The following is a 17,355-nucleotide window of genomic DNA, read 5'->3' as shown; positions in this document are numbered from 1 at the left end:
GTAGAAGTAGCCTTTTTGGATATTGATTTCCGCGATTCTAAAATGGCTTTTTTGGCTATTTACAATGGTAGACAATGGAATGTTAATTAATTTAGTGCGTGAGCGAGCGGCGTTGTGGGACCAGAGAGAGAAGCAGTATAACAACGGACATCAATAAGTTCGTCGTCCATCTTCAAGAAGTCAAAGGTATGTATAGAATCTCACAAAATTCTGCACTTTCCACAATATAGACACCTTTGCTGTCAGAGTTCACACAGTGCTGACTCTGGATTCTGACTGGTTCGTCCGCTCCTGTCTAGCTGCAGTTTAGGGGCGCCGAGTCCACTGGACTGGTCTAATCTGGCCGGATCGGACCTGCTGGCCAGACCGACTCCGCTTCCAATATAGGACCGGCCTTATGCGGTTAAGATTGCTGATCGGGCAAATAGTTAATCGACCTAAATTACATTATTAAAATAATTATCTGTTCGATGCTCGAACATGCTCCCGAGGGCCACAAAATAATGAGTACGATAAGATGTGTGTTAAAATGATACAAGGTGAAATGAATTATTTCTTAATTGTTAGAATTAAGGAAGGGTTAGTAAACAATTTAATGCTTATTATTACATAACCGAATTTCTAGTATTAAAAATAGAGCGTCATTTTGCTATTGGCGATGTTCATTTATCATATCTTTTAAAACGCGTACTTGACTATCGTTTTATTATATTGTTAGGTTCGCACACTTGCTCAGTAGCAATTGTCTTGGGCGATTGTATCAGACTGAATCACCCGGTTAGATGCTACGACGATTTGCTGTGGAGTTGCTCGACACCTTCGTCACCACACGAAGAACAGGATACCTGCTACTGCTATTGCTGCTAGCGTTACATAAGACAACGCATAATGATGTATCTCATGCGTTGATAATGATAAGGTATCCTTTGGTTGAACAGCGTTTTTAAGGTCTTTATTTGATCTTCAAGGATTTTTAAGGAATTATCAATTTGAAAATCTTCGGATTCCCAGTAATTTGAGATAGGCAGAGCTGAACTGAAGAAATGAGTACCTATGTATGGGATATGACTGGTATGGACCTTAGTCTTCTCGATACTTTCGTATGGCGCTGAGACTTGGACGCTGAAAGCTGCAGACTGCAAACGCATTGACGCCTTTGAGATGTGGTGCTGGAGAAAGATGCTCCGTATCCCCTGGACAGCATTTCGGTCTAATCTCTCCATACTAAGTGAACTCAGGATCTCCTCGCGATTGTCTTCCGAATGTCTGCTCAGAGTTTAAGAATACTTCGGTCATATCGCAAGGAAGGACGATGGAAACCTTGAGAGGCTCATTATGGTCGGTAAAATAGATGGGAAGAGGCCTCGTGGACGCAGTCCAACACGATGGTCCGACCAAATCCACTCCACCCTCGACTCAACGGTTCACAATGCCTTTCACACCGCCAGAGACAGGAATAGATGGAGAGCGATCACACGAGAGAAAGTGATACAGAAGGGTGGTCACGACCCTCAGTACTGAGTATTACGACGCAGGGAGGAGGATGGGACCAGTTGAGCCAAGCTACAGGAGCTCAGAGGATTGTAACCTATTGTGGAGTCTAATTATGTGTATGACTCATTTCTAAAATAAGAAGACAAAACAGTTGGAAACTCACTCTAAGTACAAGGCAGCCATTTCTTTATCTGCAGTATCTGGGAAGTCATCATCGTTGGAAGATGCGGGTGAATCCTGATTACTGACAACAAGCCACTCTCCCGGACATTGCAGTATCGCCGCAACTTCCCTGTGACCTAAAAGCATAATAATTATTTTATTAATTTTAATATTAAAACCAGTTTTTAGTAAATTTTGATCTGATAGAATTTGTAGATGAATTAAACAGGTCAAACTTAGAAAGCCTTGTTTGTAATTTTTCGTTAAGTATGGATTTTATATAATTATATATAAGAGGGGATAAACGCGCAAGAGGCTTGGGGGATGGGGAGAGGTGGACATGTGGGCATGTACATTTGCAACTACAGGTGTCAAGAGATGCGTTACCCGGCTTTAAGGTGATAGTATGCTCTTTTCTTGAAGGTCCCTGAGTCGTATCGGATCGGGAAAACCGCAACCGGTAATTAATTCCACAAAGTGGCTTTGCGAGGCAAGAAATTTATTTTAAGACCGCGGTTGTGGAATGCCAGACGTCAACGTAATGCGGGTGGTACTTTGCACCTAATATCCGTTGGTGGAATTCGGCCGATGGAATCAACCCGGACAGCTCCTCTGAGCACTTCCCGTGATAAATGCGGTAGAAGATGCAGAGAGAACCCACATCTCCACGCATCGCCAAAGAATCTAGCTGATCGGGGATGACGTATTCGTCGACGTTTCTGCTGGTACTGGGGAGCACCCGCCCAGAGGTGACAACAATACTCCATGTGTGGCCAAATTGCGCCTTATATAGTTGCAGGCGGTGGCTTATAGAGAAGTACTGTCTCGCATTACTGTGTACACCAAGCTTTTTAGGAGCCAGTTTGGACGTCTCTTCCAATAGGGTATTTGTAAACATTTAGGATCTCTTGCGGAGGTGCTGGGAGTACTAAAATTTATGTTTGAGAGAAGATGTGGAGCGTCAATGTGACAAAGCAACAATCTGAATATAATATGATCATATATTAATAGCCCAAGATAAAAAATAAAATATCTTTATGAATGATGGTGTAGTGAATGATTGTTACGAGCTAAGTACTGTACTCAGGATCATTTAAAATTGAACTGTGGCCTTGTGTGAAAAACGAACATTGATTCTCGAACCCAACCATAAACATACGTTGACAGCGGTGTACAGCCATGTGAGAGAGACACAGAGATCCCAATTCTCTTTGTGGTGCGAGACTGGAAATAATATTTAACAGAGTATGTGTTACCTAGACTCACCACTTAAAGATGTAATGTCTCGAGCGCCTGTATAGGTACTTACTTACAAGACAATGATGTGAAATATGGATGTCGAAATCAAACTGACCATTCCGTTTACCTTGATCGTGCCTTTCCCTCGCCTTGTCGAGAGGCGTCTTGCCGTCCTCGTCGCGGAGGTCTGCGTTGGCGCCGTACCGAAGCAGTACTTTAGCTATTGCGGGTCGTCCGAAGCAGGCGGCGTAGTGTAGAGAAGAACTTCGTTGACCACGGTTCACGTCCGCACCTTTCAATAGCGACACTCATTTTTGCAGTTCATTTTTATTAGAGCTACGAGCTTATACAGGTTGTAATCGTTAAGTGTGACCAGGCGATGATTCCATAACTATTACAGATATCAAAAAACTTTAAACTAATATCGAAGTACGTTAGCTCATCAGTTAAATGACATCAATAACTTTTTAAAATCAAACGATTAGTATCCAAAACGGAATAATACGGAATAATCGCGTGGTCACACTTAACGATTACAACCAGTATAAATAACAAATATTGATTAAGCCTTTTTTTTCCAATGTATTTATTTAATATTTTTTTTGTGGTGATTCGTAGTCCCAGCTAACCCTTTTAGATACACAAATAATGTAAAGTGCAGTAACATTGTCCAATTAAAGAGACTTCTCCAGTTAAATATAAATGGATCTATAAAACTTCGTTGTAACTTCTGAGGAGTTATTTCAAAATGTCAATCCAGGTCACAGAACCGTGGATACATATTTTGTATAGCATATCATATCCAAAACACCTGAACATCAGGCTCACCCGATTGTATGTGATCACCCCAGCCTGTTAGATACTCAAGAATGAACCACTCATCTATCAAGTTTTTTTTATTCCCTTTACAATGACAACTTTTATTCATGCTATTCAAAAATAAAAAGAAATCTGAGATTAAAATAAAACTATTCGGAAAATAGGCGAGAAGCAATTGGGTTATTTGTAGAGGCTTTTCACACTCTCACCTTTCTCGCACAAAAACTCCACCATCTCTTTAGTACCAAACGCCGAAGCCCAATTGAGCAGAGTTTGTCCCACGTCATCAGTGAAGTTGACATCGACCGCGCCACTGTTGACAGCTGTCATAAGAGCGTCTGTGTCCTTGCCGCGGATGCAGTCTATGAGCTGTCTGTGGGACTTATCCCGCACGGTGCCCTCGCCGCTCGCCGTGACACTTGACGAACTAGACGCTGGGGTGCTACTAGTACTGGGCCCCACATTGCGATTCAGACCACTACAACAAATTATTAAGTTTAGCAATAGAAGTATGACGATGAAGGATAGGAAGACTATTATTTATACCAGTGGGAGGCTCCTTTGCACAGGATGCCGTCTAGATTATGGGTACCACAACGGCGCCTATTTCTGCCGTGAAGCAGTAATGTATTACATTAGTGTTTTTCGGTCTGAAGGGCGCCGTAGCTATTGAAATTACCGGGCAAATGAGACTTAACAGCCGCTCCGAATTTTTGGGTTTGGCACTGCATTGTAATGGGCAAGGCCTATGAATTACCATCAGCTGAACTCCTGCTCGTCTCGTCCCTTATTTTCATATAAAAAAAGGTATAAAGAATTGTAGGGAAGTGCTACACCCAAATGATAAAATTTAAGAAATTGAAAAGAAACAAATATTTAATTCACTTTAATGAGAATAAGTTATGAAACGAGCAGATGTTAAGCGACATCATCTACTCATAACAGTGACATTGGTTCTAGTAGCATATTATAAAACTACTTGAGGCATAATGTACCGAGATAGGTACAATAGATACCTCTATTGCACAGCACTGTGCTCGTCCCACCCTTCAAACCGAAATGCAGCAGCATGTGCTTGCTATTACGACAACGAACTAGGTGTGCACGCTCGTAATATAATAAATCCAAAAGTTACGTCGTTTTGAAATCTGCTCTCATAAATTGTAAATTCTCCAGAAATCACAGTTGAATTAAATACATCAAAATAAATACATTAAATTAATCATTTATATGAAGAATATGGATGATTGATGATGTTCAAGTAAGTATATTATTATTATTAAATATATTGTTGTCTTGTACCCATAGTACTGGCTATGTCTAGTTTGGGGCAAGATAATTTGTGTAAAAGTTTGTCAATATTATTATTATTATTACATAAGCCAGTAAATCAAGTTCAACTTACGTCTGTATGGCTTGTCTACCTTCACACAGCAGAACAAGCAAGAGGTCCACTAGACGCATACACTCCAGGCTCCATCGCTCGTCTGACTGGACGGAAGCTTCGATCGCGGAACACAGATCTAAGCGCACCAAGTCCTAAAAATATATTTACTTTAGCCACCAATTAAACACAAAGTTGTATATTTTTATTAAAAAGAGCGCAAAAAAAGAGAATGCTGAGAGTTTCTTGCGCCGCTTCTTCTCTCTCAGAGCGCCATTTGTTTCCGAAGCGGTAGTTGTATCTAGCATATTAGAAACGACATTAAAAAGAATTCTAAAGGAATAAATTTTGAGAAAATAAATGCCTTTATGCCTAGCATAGCACACTTAGGCAAGCCGTAAAATTACAAAATTCAGCGAAATTGATGATACACTGAAATATCGAACCGCCTTTAAAAAAATAGGCTGTCAATAATTGGTTGGTTATTATGGTTTCACACCTGCAAAAATAAAAAGCAACCTTTATATTACTTTGTTGAACACTTGTCAGTTTTTTCAGCAACACCTGTTTCTTCTTCTTCTTCCCAGGAATTGAACAAAGGCTGACTTCGATAAGTTAGTAACATTACCGACATTAAGTACCGCGATTTGGACAACTTTTTATGTGGTGAAAAATTTATTTCTCACAAAGGAATACAAAATGCGTTCACAGAGTTCGTTGAGTTCAGTTCTACCGCAAAGACAATAATGACCTTGTCAGAAGATGACAGGAATGTCGATTAAATAAACATATTTCACCTTACATACAGTACATATTCAGAAAGGAAAGCAAGTTATAAATAATATACATACATGTGTAATTTGTTCTGAGCCTCGGCACAATGTAGTGAGCAAGCTCACAGTTGTGGAGACTGAAGGCACAGTGCACTTCTCATCACTACTGTCTGTGCATCCCAACCGACGGACCAGCTCTTCAATCAGACCTAAAAATAATTACACCTTTACAATCACATTTTACACTTAAACTTATTTGACTTTAAACAAACAAATAAATAAAATTACATAGTCCATCTAAGTATAACCTTCAATTTCTTATAATCAATTATTTTATTAATGAGTGAAAATTTTTAAATGTGCTACTGGTATTAATAATAATAATAAGATATAATGAAAATAATAATCAGTCAAATAAGATGGCCTAATCCCAGGAAAATTTTACTCATTCATCAATATATAAGAATAAAAGAGAAAATCAGAACCTGATAATGACTTGACCTGTAAAAAGTGTATGTGTTTATTTTCTGATGAAGAATAATATCAAAATATACCATTATATCATTCTTTGTAAAATATATAGAATCTCACTTGATAAAATAACATTAGGTAATTATATTATATATTAGTAAATACATTTTTTATTTTAGGTAGAGAAAATGCCAACATAGCTCAAAAGATGTAGTAATATCGTCAGCGTTTTTCGAGAAAAAAAAATAGTAAAAATATCTAACAATGTTGTTCATAGCTCTTCAGTAATACGTAAGTGCTTAGTTGGTAACACGGTTTTATTTAATTTAAATTTAATGTAATATAATAATGCATCCGTTAATGATTCCTAAAGATAATTATTATTAAGTTTTACTTCAATAGCGCATAAAGATTACATACACACACTTTTTTTTTAAATAACGCGGAGACGCGACATGCCTACGATTTTAGTTAAATTAGTAAAAATATTATGTTACCTATAAGTACTATATAAAACTGAGAACCTCGTCGCTTCTGTCTGTCTGATTGTTCGCGATAAACACTAAAACAACTGTTTTTCGGTTTTCACAAAACGATGGAGTAATTCATAGGAAGGGTTAATTTGTATGTTAAGTTTTGTATGTAATGGTTGAAATATGATGATCGCCCACAGTCGCCAAAATATGTTGCTATATACCTAAGCCCAGCGATCAGTTTGAAGTTTGCCAAATTGCCAATCACTGAGACCGTTTAAAAAACGCGGCTTCCCTTTTTCTTATTTTAATGTTATTAATTATAATAATTTAAGTTTTTGTTTTAACTATCTATCTTATTATAACTGTTTGATCTGAAGGGCGCCGTAGCTAGAGAAATTACTGGGCAAATGAGACTTAAAATCTTATGTCTCAACGTGACGAGCGCAATCGAAGTGCCGCTCAGAATTTTGGGTTTTTTAAGAATCCTGAGCGGCATTGTATTGTAATGGGTAGGGCGAATCAATTTACGATCAGTTTAACGTCCTGCTCGTCTAGTCCCTTATTTTCATAAAAAAAAAATTAGATTTATAAAGTAGGTAATGATACGCGAAATTAGCATGCAGTGTTTACCTTTAAATGATTTTTCATGCCCTGTGCATGTAAATTTAAATTGGTAAATTCGTTGGTAGACCAATAAATACATAGCTATATAGTCAGGAGTAACATCTACCATGTTCAGCTAGCGGTGCTGGGTCGGCGTGTGCCCTCGCGAAGCGGTCGGCGAGCGACGCGAAGCAGCGCAGTGCGGCGTCGGCCACGCGGACGTCGTTGTGTCTCAACAACATGGACAGCGAGGACACTGCATCTCCCACTCGGGCGTCGCCGGGCTCCATTTTCCCGCAGACCCTGACCGTACACACATTCAGACAAGATTAGTCTATAAATAAAGTTCAATTTTCTCTATTTTTAATATCAACATATAACATCTTCTTACTTTAGTGATATGAATATATTGATGTTTGCCCGTTTGTTTGGTCAAAGAAATTAGCATCTTGACTGTTGCTTCTCAATATATTCTTGATAATGTATGTTCATAGGCACATAAGTGAATTTGCTAGAAACTGCCATAACAACTGACAAACTCATAATGCCTACTACACGGCCAAGAAGTCAGTAAGTCTTTTGTGGGGCGATGTATATGCTTTTACAACAAGATCCCAGAAAATTTTCAAAACACAAGTATTACGTTATTCAAAAGAATTGTTAAAAAACGGTTGTGTGGTAAAGGTCACTATAACATAAATGACTTTCTTAATGATACCACAGGTTGGGAATGGAGTGACCGCCCTCAGGCTATTAAATAATAAGATTAATTGTACAATATTACTTTGAAAACATATTTTTTCGATGAAAAAAAAGCTGAGTTTGTGGCGTCCTTTCTTCTCAGGTCTGAGGCATTTATTTTGAAATGGGTGGCAGTTTTTGACTTTCAATAAGTGATGTGACATCCTATTTTGAATAAAAATATTTAAATTTGTTCCAGCTATTATGATAAACTGCTAAACTTGTTTTGATGGGATTTGCAGTAGCTGACAGCCGGTAGCGTACCTTGGGCTACTTTTATAATAACATTATAGAGGAATAAATAAATATTAAAACCCTTGATACAAAAGTGATAATATAATCCGTTTCAATGAACAGAAGTAGACAAGAAGACTAGTTGACAAAACCAGAAGTTATAATATTATATAATATTATTATCTTAATTTTACTAGGGTAATCAGTTTTAGAATAGACATGAGACAAATTGTATATGTGTTAACACATAAAACTGATAGTAGTTAATAAAAATGGTTAAGTAGTTAGGAGCACTATAATAGCTCATTAGAGCTTACAGGTTGCATTCCTTTACATGAATATTGCAATCCATTACAGTTGCTAAGGAACAGTGACATGCATTGGTTTCCTAGCAAGGTAGGCACTGTAGATCTAATTAATTGTAGTTGCGCTATAGTACGAAATAAGTTGTATGAAACATTGCTTGTTTCGTATATACAATCTGTAGGCTGCCTATGGTAGATATTAAATTAACTTTAACACTAGTGCTATATTAATTTAGGTTCATAATGAGGTAGGCACTGCCTAATTGCCTATATGATATGCAGGCCAATGCTAAGGAATAAAATTTCACCTTGATACAACAGCCATAGCCGAATGTAATGTGTCTTTGTGCACTGAGATGCCATGATGAGTTATAAAGTGCAATACAGCTGGTAATCCACCACCTTCCCATACTGCACTTGGTTCCCTGGTACACACCAACTCTAAAACCTACAAAAAATAATCAAATATTACTACATTGATCTATTCCTAGTAACTGTCCGATTAGTAACTTATATTTGCATGAATAACTATACTCTATACTTGCTAATTGAAATGTTACCGTAGGCTGTGGTAACTGTTGCTCTTAACATTCTGATGAGTTATTTCATAAGGTCTATATTAGGATCAGTAAGTACACAGTTTCTAATTATGTATTTATTCTATTCTATTTATAAGATTGTAGAAAAGTGCTACTGTGGTACACCAAGCCAGGTTCCCTTGCAAATGAGCTTCCAAACTGATAATTAGGTTGTATTATGTGAAATGTAACACTGAATATACACATTATTAAACACTGTGTTAATTTAAAAAAAATGGTATTATTACATTATTATTAATATATATAAATCCAGTGTCCTGATGATTGTTCCAAGTGAACTACTAAACTAATTAGCAGATTTTAATGGAGATTACTTCATGGAGTGCAGTTAAGTCCAACTTGAGAGATATGATACTATTTATTTCGATTTGGGACCCATAATTATTTTTATTTCCAATATTTGTTTTGTATGGACTTATTTTCTATGTGAAAATTTATTGACACATGGTTTGACTGTTCTGTTGTGAAACAATTTCATTATAACAACAGGGAGCATATTTTACGAAAAATTCTTGATGTTATGAATGAACAATATCTGTTAGGTCAGCTTAGTTTTGCATAAAATAAATGATTTCCACTATCTACATACTATTTCATAGTTCATCATAATGGTTTGATTACCTTTATGCATTGCTCGGCCAGATCTTTACTTGTTCTATTATTAGTATCTACTGTTAGCAATCTGCTGCAAATAGCTTTAACTGCGCCTTCAATTGCCACAATCCGTCTTGTGCACTCAGCTGAAACAAATCAAATATTAACTTCTACATTTACCTAAAACTATCTTACTGACGCTGCCAACAGCTAAACTAATGCATATTCAAATGTTTTGTAAGTATAAAATTATGTGCATTCTATAACTTTATATGATAAACATAAGTTAATGTTATCTAATGCATAAAATTCTCATGCCGCGGTGTTTGTAGTTAAACTCCTTCGAAACGGCTTGACTGATTCTCATGAAATTTTGAGTGCATATTGGGTAGGTCTGAGAATCGGACAACATCTTTTTTCCCCCCCCCCCCCCCCCCTGAATGGTAAGGGTGGTCCACGCCAAATTTTTTTTTTAATTTTTTTGACATTTTTATTTAAATTTGTTTGATTATGAGTCTAAAAAGTCAGCTAGATTTTGTATAAAACAATGTTCAATCTTGCAATAATCGTCATTATTTATGATAATATCATTTAAGCTTAATTTTATAATAGTGATGTCAATATATTGTTATGGACAAGACTATCAAATTAAAAATATACAGGAACAAAGATGGACAAAACTCAAGGCCATTGAGTGAACATAATATATTGCTAATCTTATTGCTAGAAGTTATGATTGATAGTACCTGACACATCTAAATAATATGTGATTGCTCTGGCTGTAACTTCCAGCACATTGTCAGGAGCATATTCATCAAGAAATATCTTACACAACGCTGGTAGAAATGTTCTGGGTGGGCAGCTGCAACAATAAATATCATATTTGAACTGTGACCAAGAAGTTTAACATTTCCTTTTTTTTGTGATAAACAAAAATAATATATGTACAAGAACACAGACAATATAAAATAATATGTGATATAATGATGAAAACCATATTCAGTGATAAGCCAGTTGAATTATATATAATTACATAGGTGAATAATGGATAGTAAACAGTAAAAGGCATTAAATTAAATAATGTCTCATAAAAATTAGCTATACATTGTCGACACATTCTGTGTGAACAAGACTAGACGGTTTATTTTCTTTCTTCATTGAGTCAATCTGTCAATTGTGGACTGTAGTTAATTTCCGCTTCTAACTTCAATGTAGATTGTAGATGTTAGACAGTTTCTTAGGAATTTATGTTGGAGGAATTTATAGGCTTGTCCCAACCCCACCAACTTTGTTAATTCGTAATTATTACATTTAATACTGAATAAATTAATAATGTTAATATTTAATTGTTACAATAATTATGTAAAATTAATACAGATTCTACTTTATATTTCAAAAATAAAACACATCTTATTATTAAATTTATTTGAACTTCCCTTCATACCAATTTCCAAGCTCAGGGACTGACTAAATGGAGTGAAAGTATTATTACTACCTCATATTGTTGTTTGTACTCTTTGTTTACATCTGTCATAGTCTATGAATTAAACTAGTCCATTTGAAATATATGAAAATATGACACATAATGAACTGATTAATATAACTGGTCCATTCCTTTAATGCCCAATCACTAATAAATTTAAGATAAACAATGTTCCAACATTACCCTGTAGTTTATAATAATATTAAAGTCAGAATTTTAATATTATATGTGACAATCAATTATACATGTATATAAAATTGGTACTCAATATCAAAGTTATATCAAAGTAGCAATAAAAAATAATTACAATTGAATGTAATATATGCACATATTTCTAATATTTTAAACATACCACACAATTCCTTGAATGCTTCATGGATGATTTATGAAGAGAAGAAAAGGAAATGGACAATATCATCTCCAAAGTGCAAATATATTGGGTGTTACAACACCCAAACTACTAAAATTGGTAACACATAAGTCCTTATATTCAGTGCTACTTAGAGGGTAGATATAAAACTTTGGTAAGTAATAGAAATTCTTTATATGATTTATAACAAAGACGAAAGCTGGAATGATCAGTTGGTTTACCATAAAGTAAAATTGTCATTAAATGTAGTCCATAAACAAGTTATTCAATTATTTTTACTATATTTTAATTATTAAATACATCTGAATCACCTTTCAAAACATCTGTCCACATTGTCTGACATAAGCAGAAGCATACAAAGCTGCTCTAAGGCAATGAGTTGCATATCCCGCTCATCTCCTTGGCCTGTGAGCAACCACTCCAACAATGTCTCGGGATCAACCTCTGCCATCTACATTTTTTAGAAATCAGTAATATTTAATGAGCACTGCATACATATATACATAACATATTGCATTAGTATTACCATAGTATAATATTATATTGAATGCACTACAGTCAAATTGGATTTTCAATTAGGTACAATAGATTAGCACATTTGATTACATTTGATACTTCATATTGGAACTTTTATTTACTATAAAACTTACAGATAACAAAACGAACAAAATAATAACAATACAAACATAATCTAATGATCAAAATGATGAAAGACATCGAAATGTAGGTTAATGCGTTAAATACAAAAGTTTATGTCCTTTCTCTTTAGTGTGAATGCACTACATATTATCAAAATTTTATGTCCCTTATAGGCGTGAATTTATACCATAAAAGAAAAGTCTTAAAAGATCAGCAGTTTAAAAATATTTCATTTTTCACGATGAACAATGAATATGATCTTTTCTCTTATTTATATACTTACTTTAACAAGTCATTACTATTACTGAAGATACACTTTATTCATCTAATAATAAAAATTGTACAATTATTACTTTCGCCTACTAACAAATCTCGTTTTGAATTATCTATATGAGAAACAATTTTTCTTCGCAATTTTCACAACATCACGACTTCGGCAATCGCCATTCTGAACAAAGAGAATTTAACTAACTTGTTCATTACGATTTTTTAAATTTTTAGTATTTTCATAGTAACTTCCAATTTGCCAGAAATGTCATTACATAGTCTTTACATCCTCTGTGGGAGTAACTGCACTATAGTCGAAAATGTAATTCGAGATCAAAAAATATGTATTGGCTGTATGGGCTTTTGACCCCTTTGCCTGTCCAGATGGACGAACAGAACCAAAAAAAAAAGAGATTATCAACATTATTCTAGGTAGCATAATTATGAACTTATAATAATTCATAATACATATATAAAAATAAATTATTTACAGATGTCTTTATTCGGTAATGGATAACAAATATTAAATAAATAATTTCCATATTAATATTCGCTCACTGATTCGAAGTCTGAACAGTTTGATGACAACAAATCGGAATTGGTTACCCACTCTTATTATAATCTGTATTTTCCGCAGCCAACATGTCTGATATTGATTTTTGTCTTTTTACGATTTCTAAGTGAGATTTTATCATATTTTCTTCATAATTAATATTTTGAATACGAGCCATTCGTTAATTTGCGCTTTCCGTCGGGCAGTTGTGGGGTTCGACGCTAACCTTCGGGGGTGGTAAGAGACATAAAAACTAATACCGAATTGGTTTTTAGCTTTGGCAGTATGTCCTTAAACCACTTTTCTAAAAAAATATAAGCGAGTTTTCAGTATTTCTTTGGATTCGAACATTAATAATGCTCCATCTATAAAAGCGTCCTCGCTGCCTTTATGAGATATTATAAATTCAAAGACCGTTAAGATATTGTGGGCCTCTCTGTTGAACTTACCATTGAAATAGCCTGTGCAGAGCTTGAGCGTGCTATTGTTGTAAGTATATATAGGCCCTCGATGCATTATATGAGTTATTTGAGAGTGTATTCGAGGAGGTTCTATCAAAATCATCAGAATCTCAGAAATATATTATGATTTGTGGTGACTTTAATATTAACTTATTAGAAAAATCCACCACTAGTATTAGATTCAATTCTTTGTTTTATATCATATAATTTATCAAATATTTTCTTAGAGCCTACTAGAGTAACCAGTACCTCTAAAAGCAGTATTGATAATATTTTTACTAATTATAAACCCATTTCTCAGTCAATAATTAGTAAACTGAGCTCAGACCACTTTGGTCAATTAGCTTCAGGTCATTTATCTTTTAATATTGAAGTAAACAAATGTACCTCAATTAAAAAGTTTATATTTGTTCCGGTAAATAACAGGCGAATGGAGAAATATAGACGCAATGTTTCGGAAAAACTCTAAAATTTGTATTTGAATTATAACAGAACTCCAAATGAGATATATGGTAAGTTATTTAAAATAATTAAAACAGAGTTTGCCTCTATATTTACTTCAAAGACAGTCAACTCGGGTAGTCTCTTGTCATTTAACAACTGGGCAACAGCTGGTATTCATAGGAGCAGACAACGGTTATATGAATTATATAGCGAGAGCTCATCATGTAATCAAGATGTATAGTGAAGAAATAATCAAAATTATTTAAGAAAGTATGAACTATTGCTAAGTCAATGCATATTAGAGAAATAATTAAAAATGCTTCAAATAAAATAAAAATGACTTGAAAAGTTGTTAACTGGGAATCTGGAGGAGTGAAAGACTGCAAGTTTGCATATAATCTAATAATAAACAATACTAAAATCCACTCTGAGCAGGAAGTAGCTTCTGCTTTTGAGATTTTTTTTCTGATATTTCAGTTTCTATCTCAAGCACCCTTGTCTCCTCCACCAGTGTTGCTGAGTCACTTCACTTGGAAAATGTTAAGGAATCTAAACAAAATTCAGTGTTGTTAGCCCAGCAGAAATAATTAACACTTTCAGATCTTTAGAAATGAAAAAAACTACCGATATATGGGGCATATCTGTAAAAATAATGAGTTCTGTTATTGATGTCGTAGCACCATATCAAGCACTAGTTTTTAATAGCTGTATAGAACATGGCGTGTTTCCTGACCTTCTCAAATATAGTAAAATTACACAAATCTTAAAATAGGGACTCAGTTCTGACCCGAATAACTGTCGCCCTGTTTTAGTGTTGCCGACCCTAAGTAAAATTTTTGAAAAAAATATTTTAATCCAAATGCTTACTCACTTTAACACTTACTCTTATAAGTTACTTAATATAAAACAATTTGGCTTTACTAGGGGACGCTCGACTACGGATGCAGGTGTTGAACTCATCAGAAATATTTTTGAGGCCTGGGAGGAATCACAAAATGCAGTTGGTATCTTCTGTGATTTATCTAAGGCTTTTGATTGTGTTCAACATTCAACGCTGATCAGGAAGCTATGTCACTATGGTATAAGAGGATCTGCGCTCGATCTTCTAATCTCATATTTAAATAGTAGGATTCAGAGGGTCGGTGTGAATGGCAGGAGATCTCCTGGGCTCCTCTCGGTATGGGGGTACCACAAGGGTCTATTCTAGGACCCTTCTTCTTCCTAATTTATATAAATAATCTACCTAACCTTGTAGAAAAAAAACACAAAGTGGTATTGTTTGCGGATGACACTTCACTTATATTCAACTTCACTATATTTCGTTATAACGAAGTAAACAATGCTCTATCTGACATCGTGTACTGGTTTAGCGCCAATAACTTATTGTTAAATAGTCAAAAAACCAAATATATTAAATTTAAAAACCAGTGGAATCTGCTGTATTTCTTGGCATTACTCTTGATTCGAATTCATGATGTTAACACGAGGAACAAACATAAACTTGATATGTCTACTACTCGGTTGAGTCAAGTTAGTAAGTCTTTTTTCGGGCGATGTATATACTTCTACAATATGATCCCAGAAAATGTACAAAACAAATGTGTTACAAAATTTAAAAGAATTGTTAAAAAACGTTTGTGTGGGAAAGGTTACTATAGCATAAACGATTTTGTTAATGACACCACGGACTGCGAATAAAGCAAACACCCTCAGGCTCTTTAATTATAAATGTTTATTGTACGATTGTAATCCACATTTTCATATTAAACAAAAAGCCCGCTGAGTTTCTTGCGCCCATTTTTCTCAGGTCTCAGGTAGTCTCTTTTGAATGGGTGTTAGTTTTACGTTCAATAAGTGATTTTGAATAAAAATATTTGAATATGGAGCTGGATTTGGATAGCCTGTGGTGAGACCCTCTCAGAAGGCTTGTTTAGTAGTTTTTATTTGAGTATTAAACCACATTTACTATTATTAACAATAATAATTAAATCTCCATAATATTGTATAAAAGCAAAATAATCAATCTCCACTTTTTTGCAAAAAGATAAGATACACAATATACTGCTTTATAAACATGCAAATAGTATAGGCATGTCTTATTAATACACACCTTACAAACCTTCCTTCTCTACGATATTGCTTTATTGTTATGAAGTATCGCTTTCTCCATAATATAATATCTCGATGATTTTTAAAGAAAATTGATAACCAATATAAAGAAAACTTGAAAAGAAACAAAAACCTAACTACAGCTACAACAGGAAAGCAAAAAGAGCACATTCAATCACGACGAACGGCAGAAGCCGAATGAACAAAACAATATGTCACAACGGCGAAGATTTTTTGTAACTTTATTTACGTTTTTCTTGTGTAGACGAGCTAAATGTTTAGAACCTCTATCATATTGACAGTGTCAAAGGAAAGTTTGTAAAATAAATTTATATTTTAATTTTTTGATGTATTTTACGCTATATTACAAGGAGGCTTGACTTTACTAACGCGAAAAACAATGCACTGAAAAGAGACAGACATATGTCACCGTGTCTATCTTCTAATGCAAAACAATAACTTGAAGCCATTTTATTTCCTTTTGATTACCAGTCTGGTGACTGTTGAGTGTGTGAATTAAAGTATTGTTTTAAAGCGTATAAATCGCTATTTTTGTTTATATTGTTCGTTTCCGAAAACGCATTTAATCAAGAATTACATGGCTTGCGTTGCTTAGTGTAAAACCCGTTGTTGTGAGAAACGGCAAAGTACAGCTTCAAATATTTAGTTGTTAGATGCATTTTTCTAAGATTTTTCCTAATATAATAATAGATAGGAATAATAATCAAGTTTTATCTATACTAATGTTTATGTTAACATTAATATTCTGATAATGCATAGATATTCGAATAATAATATAAACAAATACGAAACTAGTTTAACTTAGTTTTTGCTGCTAAGGATGGACACTATCGATAACATTTTATCGATATTTTGTATTCCCAAGTACATTATAGTTTAAATTGAATGTATGCTTAGATGTTAAGGAAAAAATCATCTTATTAACTTCACTCTTTATATTTTTTGGAATTATGTATTTTGGGTGTTTTTTTTATTAATAATTTTTCCTTACTGATCGCATTCTTACTTATAATTTGTAACGAGTACTCCTGCTTCCGGGTTCCCAACTATATTAAATAGATTATTTATGCCTGACAAGTTTATACTACATGGGTATCATGATAATTGATGATAT

Source organism: Leptidea sinapis, chromosome 24 (genome assembly GCF_905404315.1).
Source record: "Leptidea sinapis chromosome 24, ilLepSina1.1, whole genome shotgun sequence".
NCBI lineage: Eukaryota > Metazoa > Arthropoda > Insecta > Lepidoptera > Pieridae > Leptidea > Leptidea sinapis.
Note: the sequence above shows the minus strand (reverse complement) of the source record.